We start from the raw sequence: 10076 nt of genomic DNA, 5'->3' as shown, positions 1-10076 counted from the left end.
GCTTTATCTGTAGAGGAAACCGGAGTGCCCAGGGTATATAAACCACTGAACTTTGGCAAGTTACTCAAGAATTTTTCCACATACATATAGCTGGAAGATTTACACATCATGCATGTATTGATGGACGACGTTTAACGAGCGTTAGACTATGCACAGGGCCACATGAGAGGCGGTGACCGTTAATTGTCATTAAGGTCCACCAACCTGTGAATCTATAAAATCCCTGTTTAAGGCCGTGTACATATATTTGATTTGTCTTTCATGCCGAAATGAAGATTTTTTTCTTCGCTTAAATGACGAGTGAACCCTCGGGAACTACGACACCATAACCACGCATACACATAACAAACATCCTGACTTCGGGCCGCGTAACTGACCTATATGCAGCGGGAGCAGAAGTGCTGCATGGAACCTCTTACATCTTAGTGTATAAGTGCTTCCGGCAAGCGGACGCGTCACTGTTACCACACTGAAATACATCTGTGCATTGACTATCAGTATCCATGTCAAACGAGTATAAAACTTACAGTTAAATACAACATGAACCTGAAAGTAAGGTTGGCAGCTCAAAACAGCGTTATCTACAAAAGAAGTATAAGCATACAGAATGATGCTTTTGACAAAATCCATTTTCAGCAGGAAAAGCTTATATTGATGGTATAAACATTATCATATATATTTCAAATTTGCTGTTTAATTGTATATAAGTATATAACCTCTCCGTTATATACGTAGGTCTATGTATTCAAGTACATTGTTTCTACATGACCATGTATGTATATATACAGTGTCCTCCAAGTTGATCTCCATGGCGATCTGAAACCATTCCTAATTACCATAGACCTTAAAGGCAAAGACCACTTTAAAATGAAGTATATATTAAATGAAAGACCAGCAAAAGTTGTCAAAGAATACAGTTTGATTTTTTTTTCTTCAGAATTCTTCTAACCGAATAAAATTGTGTTTAAGTTAAGATTTTACAGTGGTCTGTTGCAACCCAGAATAAATCAGCTATACGTCACATTTATACGTTTTGCCTGAAAAAATTAGTTTCAAGTCGAATGCCTTCATAGATCTATATGTATGTGCATTTTGAATGACGGAATGTAGCGTCTAATCAGTGTTAAGTGGTAAAAATCTTATATGATGTCACTGGTCCCACTGTGGCCAGAAAAGGCCACCATAAAATATAACATTCAAATGCATTTTAATAGGTTAAAATTGTAAAAATAAATAGATAAATATATCCAACTATTTTCCTGAACAGTTTTTAGTGTTTTCTTTGTCTTTGATGTAGCGTCCAGCCCAGCATAGAATAAGCATGAACACCGCACAGTTGTAACTGTTGTACTGTCTGACATGGTAAGCATGTCATTCAGTGTATTATACATGTACATTCTAGTCTCCAACCAATGGACAATGGTTTGCAGTCTGATGCTGCGCGACAAAGCAGCGTTACGACATTTTAGGTATACCATGTCTTCATCTGAATTTTGCTTTACACAGGAGTATTCAGTAAATGCAAGTTATGCTAATTATAGTAGCAAAGACAATCAACGTGCATGGTTGAATTAAATCTGATGATCGAATTTTTTCTGTGTACGCAAACGCAAACCGTTGGCCTGCATGGCATCTAAATTTTATGTTATAATGTTGTGTCGTCGCGTTGGCCAACGCAGCTTTTCAAGATATAAATATTGTATTGTCACTTTGGCACAATATGACCAGTCCGGGTGAGAGAAACACGTGTTTTACAGCAAAATAACAGTAGGTTCATATATGTCCGGCTTTTTATATAAGTTACACTATAGATGCAACATGAAGGAAATTAATGTGCAACGAGCCATTTCCTATATGTATGTGTATGAACAATAAATACAAAATGGCCACAGAGTTTGTCAGGTACATGACGTGAGCAGCCCCGATTTCCATAGCTCGCTGCACCTATAATCCTGACCGGTGCCATGCAAATGAAAAAGTCTTGAGCACGGCGTTAAACACCAATCATTCAGTCTATCTGAAACCTAAACTCAGTCGCGTCACAGTCTTTCTGAAACCTAAACTCAGTCGCGTCACGCATATGGAGTGCTGTACCATTCAAATGCTATCATGTGAGACATTTTTGTATGCAGTCATGTCGCATCTGTAGCCCTGTGAAATACGAACGTGTGAAATCAACATTGTGCTATATATACCAAATAAATACCACCATGCGAATTAAACTCGAAACTCACATATATAGCTATGTGACATCTATAGTGCTATCTATCGTGAATGCCGCCATTTGAAACTCACATACTGACATTCAACATCTGTACAGTGGTCTATATACCAAATTGTGACACGCGACAACACACATTCAAACACGTGAATCCGAACACCGTCACGCGTGAAAGAGCTACTAGATACCTCCACGCAAGCTCTACAAGAATACACGCACCTGTTAATGTTGTATCGACTCATTACATTTAGATATCGTCTTTTTTGGTCCCCTGTGGGGTTTCCGGGGTGATAAGAATAGGACCTCAGCCCTCTAGGCAAGCTTGTCGTAAAAGTCGACTAACCTAGAGCTCTCCTGTGTGAGCCCGGTGAATATAATAGGTTCACATCTTCTCGGTTGTGTGAGAGGCAACCGGGGAGCGACCTGTTTGCCGTGGGTAATCTACGAGGACGGGATCCTGGTGGCTGAGGGTGGGTTGGTCTTGCGAGATCCTCACGCCCAACACGCCACTTTGGCCCTTACTTGGAGAGAGACGGGAGGTCGGATGGGCCCGGTCCAATCAATCGGCTTCGTCATGTCTTGCCTCTGCGTTGTCCCAGAATTTCTCCATAACACTATTCCTTCAAGAAAATGTTATTTCTGAAACTTCGTTTGCGGGACTACGTTTTGAGGCGGTGGCTCATGGGTCAATCGAGTAGATTGAATTTAACCTGTTGGTATAAATCAATCTGTTCGAGTATACCTCATATGGAATCCTTGGTGTCTTTCCTGCTGGGTATTCCCAGGTTCAGGCATCGCCCTTGTTGGCACTCCGTGGTGGGTGGGGAATATATGGGGTGAAATTTATATATATATATACGCCATGTCTTCATCACACCTTTCTCCAGTATGACTAACAGGCCTTCCTCTCAGCCGATTTCAAGTGCTGATAAGAAGAGCAAATTAGAGGTTTTGGCTGACTCAGTTGATAACGGACAGTTGGCCGGCTTTCATCGTTCTCTCGACAAAGAGTGAACAGAAGCCGGCCTCAAAAATTCATCCATTTGTACTTAAAAGGGCCTTGCAGGGATCAGCAGGTACTTTAAAAAACGTCAAAAAATTACGATCCGGAGACATTCTCATTGAATGTTTTCAGAAACAACAGTCCATTAATTTATTAGCTTTGAATAAAATAACTGATATTCCTGTGTATACATCCCCCCATAATTCCCTGAACAGCTGTGAGGGAATTATACGTGACAAGGATCAGGATATCATTGATCTATCAGAAGACGAAATCTGTACAGAACTGAAATCGCAGGGTGTTACCAGAGTGAAACGCTTCACTATGAAGAAATCTGGTAACATCATTAAACTAAATACATATCTTCTAACATTTAACAGTAAATCTATTCCGTCGTATATCTACATTGGCCCGTATAGGGTTAGTGTCGAATTGTATATCCCTAACCCGACAGGTTGTTTTAACTGTCAAAAGTTTGGTCATGGCAAGGGCCAATGCAAAAATAAACTGGTTTGTTTTCGGTGCGGCAGTGAAGGTCATGATGGTTTCGACTGTAGCAGCACAGCAAAGTGCTGCAATTGCAGTGGAGATCACATGGCCTCCTCTAAGGACTGCCCACTTTTCGTCAAAGAAAAACAAATAATCACTATAAAAACTAAAAACAATATATCGTATCAGGAGGCCCGCAAACTAGTCTCGTCTCCTAATACTTCACTGCAGACTTCATTTGCCAATGCGGTCAAGCGAGTAGCATCTGTTGCTACTCAAACCTCATTGACTTGGCCCATTGGAAACGACAGACCTACTTCTCTACAACCTGCTGCTCAACCTGCCTGTAATTCCTGCTCAACCCAGACGACTACAGTAACTCAAAAAAACCCAGTAAATATTACAAAACAAACTGATAACCCTGAGCCTGATCAAAGCAAAAACAAACCTGCCAGAACTAAGTCTGAAAATAAATCTCGTAATGAAAATAATAAACCTAGTGGCCCCACAGAGCGTCCCTCTAAGGCCACTAGGGATTTTGTCCAAACTTTTAATAGGTTTGGATCGCTGGAGGACGTTGGTCCTTCAACCTCAGATGCGGAGGTGATGGATACATCACCCGCACCAGGGAGATCTAACAGCCGATCTCCCAGGAAGGGTCGTGCACGGTCCAAACATAAAGAGAAATCCCCCATACGCCTTCCTCCATAATGTCTTCTTTAGACAAAATTATACAATGGAATTGTCGAGGTCTTAAGGTTAATTTTATTGAAATAACACAGCTAGTTCAATCTTTCAATCCAGTTTCCCTCTGCCTTCAGGAAACTGAAGACACCTGCCAAAGATAAAATAACTCTTAAAAATTATTCATTATATAGTACTTATTCAAATGAAGAAGAGCGAGCTGCAGGCGGCTCCTCGATATTCATAAATAACAGCATTATCCACAGCCCTGCTGCTCTGAATACAGAGCTTCAGGCTGTGGCTGTTCGTGTTTCATTGTGTAAAACAGTCACATGATGTTCGGTGTATATACCTCCGAACACTTCTTTGTCAGCCAATGAGTTACATAATCTTACACAACAATTACCTAAACCGTTTATAATACTGGGAGATTTTAATTCCCATAACCCTCTATGGGGCAGTAATAACATAAATAATAAGGGCAAGATAGTAGAAGACGTCTTATGTAAGGAAGAACTGTGTTATTTCAATGATGCTTCTAATACCTATTTACATCCGGGTAATGACACTTATTCTGCTATCGATCTCACTATCACGGATCCATCACTTCTCCCAGATTTTTCTTGGAAGGTGCATGACGATCTTTGTGGTAGTGACCATTTTCCTATTATCCTAGAGCATATCACTTCTAATTCTTTAGAACGTGTAGCTAGGTGGAAATTCGATAAAGCAGATTGGATCGCATTTGAGATGTTCTGCGAGGCTGATATCTCTCCAGAGACTCTCAATGCAACAAATGATCCTATATTATAATTTAACGAGCTTGTATTACGAGCTGCCGATAGAACTATCCCTAAAACCTCGACAAATCCACAATCCAAAAGCAAACCCTGGTATGATAAGGACTGTCGCAAAGCCATTAAAGACCGCAAAAAGGCCGAGCGAAATTTTAATATATGTCCTACTGATAATAACTTAAACCAGGTTCGTATTTTTAGAGCTAACTTATTACTCAAGTCCAAGAGACGATCTTGTTGGCGGAACTTTGTTTCAGACATTACGTCAAAAACACCCATGCGTAAGGCCTGGAACATGGTTCAGAAACTTAAGGGCAAAAATAATAAAGCAAAAGTTCAGCATTAAAAAGATGGAGATAATATATTAACTTCTCCACCCGATATAGCAAAAATAAACTAGCTGAAACAATTTCAAACAAATCTTCTTCTGAGAATTATTCTAAAGAATTCCAACGTATTAAAAACCAGAAGGAGAAAATTAAATTGCCCTTTTCTTCTAAGAATTTAGAAGATTATAATCATCCTTTTAATATCAAGGAACTTAAAACTGCATTAAAAAAGGCCCACGATACTGCTTGGGGTCCTGATAATGTATATTATAAGTTTCTGAACCATTGAGCCACTGGAGACTCTCCTGGACTTGCTTAATGATATTTGGATAACTGGTAATTTTCCACCATCATGGAGGGAGGCGTGTATTATTCCGGTTCCCAAACCGGGTAAGGATCATACTGATACAAATAATTACCGTCCCATAGCTCTTACCAGCTGTGTCTGTAAGACTATGGAACGGATGATTAAAGATAGACTTGTTTGGTTTCTTGAAACCAACAAGCTTTTATCTCATATTCACTGCGGTTTTCGGCAAGGTAGATCTACCATGGATCACCTTGTTCGATTCGAAACCTTTATTACCGATGGCTTCATCAATAATGAACATGTGGTGTCCATATTTTTGACCTTGAAAAGGCCTACGACACCAAATGGAAATATGGTATTTTAAAAGATCTCGCGAATATGGGTCTAAAAGGTCGCTTACCTATATTTATGTCCGAATTTTTATCTGATCGTCAGTTTAAGGTACGGGTGGGTTCCACTCTTTCTGACTCTTATGAGCAGGAAATGGGTGTACCCCAGGGCAGCATTCTATCACCAACTCTGTTTAGCATAAAAATAAATAGCCTAGCAAAAACAGTAACATCAGGCACAGAGGGTTCTTTATACGTGGATGATTTCCTTATATGCTACCGAGCTAAAAATATGAATAATATCGAACGACAGTTGCAGCTTTGTCTCAATAAGATCGAGAAATGGGCAACTGAAGATTTTCAACGTCTAAAACCGTCGGTATGCATTTTTGTAATAAACGGAAACTTCATCATCTTGACCCTCAGCTTAATTTTTGTGGTGAACAGGTTAAAATTGTTGGAGAAACAAAATTTTTAGGTATAATATTTGATAGTAAGCTATCTTTTATACCTCATATTAAAATGCTTAAAGCTGAATGTACAAAGGCTCTTGATATAATTAAGGTCGTGTCTAGCACCGATTGGGGTGCTGACCGATCAGTTTTACTTAATTTATATCGTTTTCTGGTGAGGTCTAAATTGGACTATGGATCCATCATTTACGGTTCCGCTAGGAAGTCGTATATTAAAATGTTGGATCCTGTTCATCACCAAGGTTTGAGGCTCAGCCTTGGTGCTTTTAGAACCTCACCAGTAGAAAGTTTATACGTAGAGGCTAACGAGCCTTCTTTACATCACAGGCGTGTAAAACTGAGCCTTCAATATGCTACAAAGCTTAAAGCTCATCCAACAAACCCTGCCTACGACTGTGTTTTCAATCCATTATATGTAGACAAATATACTAAATGTTCTAACACGATCCCTTCGTTCGGTGTTCGTGTTAGGGACCATATTGTGGAAGCCAACATTAAACTTGGGGACATAGCTCCGGTGTCTTTTCCGGAGTCCCCACCATGGCTTTTTCCACAACCTAAATTGATATTTGATCTACGTAAATATAATAAATCAAATACAAATCCTCTTATAATTCAGCAAGGTTTTGCTGAAATTAAGGCTAAATATTCGGATTATAAATTTATATATACTGATGGGTCAAAGGATGGGGATAGGGTTGCAGCTGCAGCTGTCTTAGAGCAGCGAGTTGCTTCTCTTCGTCTTCCATCCTCGTCTTCAATCTTTTCTGCGGAGGCCAGGGCTATACTCCTGGCCTTATCATATGTCTCTTCTGGGCATGCTCAGAGGGCTGTGATATGCAGCGACTCGCTTTCCAGCCTTTTGGCAATACAGAATAATAAATTTAAAAATCCGTTGATCCTCGAAATATTAGCCATACACCGAAAACTAATTAAAAGAGGTAAAGATATCCTATTCTGCTGGATACCAAGTCATGTTGGTATCCATGGAAACACAGTCGTAGACAGGGAGGCAAAAGCTGCCCTTACTAAACCTTTGTCGAAAGTTAAAATGCCATATAATGATCTTAAGTCTAATATTGTTAAATATATTCGTCGCCTTTGGCAGGGTGAATGGGATCTGCAGGTTTACAATAAACTGCATGTCATTCATCCTGTCATTGGCTATAATTCATATACACTTGATATGTCTCGTAGAGACCAAGTCGTTTCAACGAGATGCCGTATTGGACATTCTCGTCTAACACACAGTGCTCCCGAGTGTGTTGGATGTGATGCTCAATATGGCATCAAACATATTCTGGTTGACTGTGTAGACTTTGCCCATGTTCGGCAAAGGTTCTACACAGTCAACTCTATATATGATTTATTTGACAGCATCGCTGGCGATGTTGTCATAAATTATTTGAAGGCCATTGGCCTATATCATAAAATATAAATTTTGATTGTCACAAATATCTATAGATAAACAGTTATATACATATAGATTTATACATGTAATATATAACCCTGGTTTTCGAGTTTTAACTCTTATTTTTTCTTTTATGCGATTTTAAACATGTCTGTACTTTTTGTTTTACTTTTGATGTTCATATTATCATATCGAAAACCTTAACCGTCTCGCGTTTTCACCTTGTTCTCGCCAGGATATAGCTGAAATATTGCCGATGTGGCGTTAAGCCATAATCATTCATTCATTCATTCTTTTTTGGTCATATAGGCCCTATTGGTGTACGTTTCTTGTTTAGAAAGGCAAATGAACATGTTTACTACGCTGTACATGAAATTCAGATGGACTTTCACACCAGTGTACACCTAGTCTTTGCTGCATGTAGTTATATAAAACAAATAAAACAGTTAAAGGTGTAATTCCATATAATTATACAGAACATTGATAGAGGAATATAATTACCTTCAATGTTGGCTGGCTGTTGATCTAAGTAGACGCGTGTAGATTACATGGCCTACTTCCTTCTAAAACCTCACCGTGGAAATCTCATAGATTCCATATTACAGTTCCAAAGCAGTGGCGTGTGAATGAATGAACAGTTATAGCTAGAGCGTTAACCAACTGGCAAACCACTGTTGTATGCTATGTACCATAGCAGTCGTGTGGTACATACACGAATTAAAATATGTCCGTTATGCCTCTTGTAAATGGACGAAGTTGTTTGCGTGTATATGGCCCAAGCATGTGGGCCTCTTATACAGCGCTTAGCCTGTACAAGTGCTCGCGGGTTAAGACTGATGATCTCCCCAAGCACTTTTGTATTGACACTTTAATTTGAAATCGTATTGCAAAGTGTACGCGCATAGACGTATGATGTATATGAAAAAAGCAGAAAATAATCAACTTTTTTTTAAAACTTTGAGCCTTTTAAGCATTTGTCACGGTATTTCACACCAAAGGTGATCACATACATATATGTGGTAAGGGAACAGAACACGCCTCATGTTCCGTAGAGAAATATCAACGTATACCAATGTGAAAATAATGACGGATAGTAATACAGAATTCTCCCAGACTCGTCTCAAATTCAAAATAATGAGCAAGTTTAAACAAACAAGCAAATTACAAAGTTATACACTGCGTGGAGGAGTCGTTTAAATCAACACAATTCGACACGATTCTGCGCACACCTTATGCAATCTAAATCGGTCCCAATGTAAGGTGTATTGTGCAATTTTCATCTTTTTCTGTATGTCCACTTTAACACCAGATGGCCATACGCCATTACTGGTGTCGCTAGGAACGGGCCGTGGCCGAATGGTTAAGGCGCTTGCTTTTCAACCCCTTGGCCACATGAGGTTGGAGTTCCAACATGGCCATGCCCAGGGAATTTGTAGATTCTCCTACTCTGACTGTTCGTGGTGCCGAACGTTGGTCCATGGTTTAATCCGGACTCTCTGGTATCCTCCAGCCATACATATAACTGATGCCATCGTTCTGAAAAGCAGAATGGCGCTTCTCAACAATCAAAATAAGCCACCGAATTCCGCTAAAAGATCGTCTTCTTTTGTTTGGGAATAGTATGCAGGAATCCGTGAATGATACTTTCTAAAACACTTTGACTCAAATGAAGAAAACAGCTCCTGAAAACATTTCTGGAATATTGTTGGACTATTATATTTCAGAAAACTTGTGATACTGTGCCATTTCCTATGTTAAGTCTCTTTTCAGTATTGTACTGTGATCTCGAGTGTACCGCAATGGTCACTACTTGGTCCGATTCTTTTCACTGTGTTCACAAATGAACAAAGCAAGCATTCTCAACCCAAAAGAAACATGAATGACAGTACTTCAGTAACGCACTGGCAGTTGATTCATGTTTGGTTCAACCCTGAAATTCGGATTTACACATTTCACAATGTCAAATTATTTGCTTTACAGCCTATATTGAAAACGTTTTAACTTGAGTATATTCAATATCAAGTGGAAAT

The sequence above is a fragment of the Liolophura sinensis genome, chromosome 1 (genome assembly GCF_032854445.1).
Source record: "Liolophura sinensis isolate JHLJ2023 chromosome 1, CUHK_Ljap_v2, whole genome shotgun sequence".
Lineage (NCBI taxonomy): Eukaryota > Metazoa > Mollusca > Polyplacophora > Chitonida > Chitonidae > Liolophura > Liolophura sinensis.
This window is presented reverse-complemented; position numbering follows the sequence as displayed.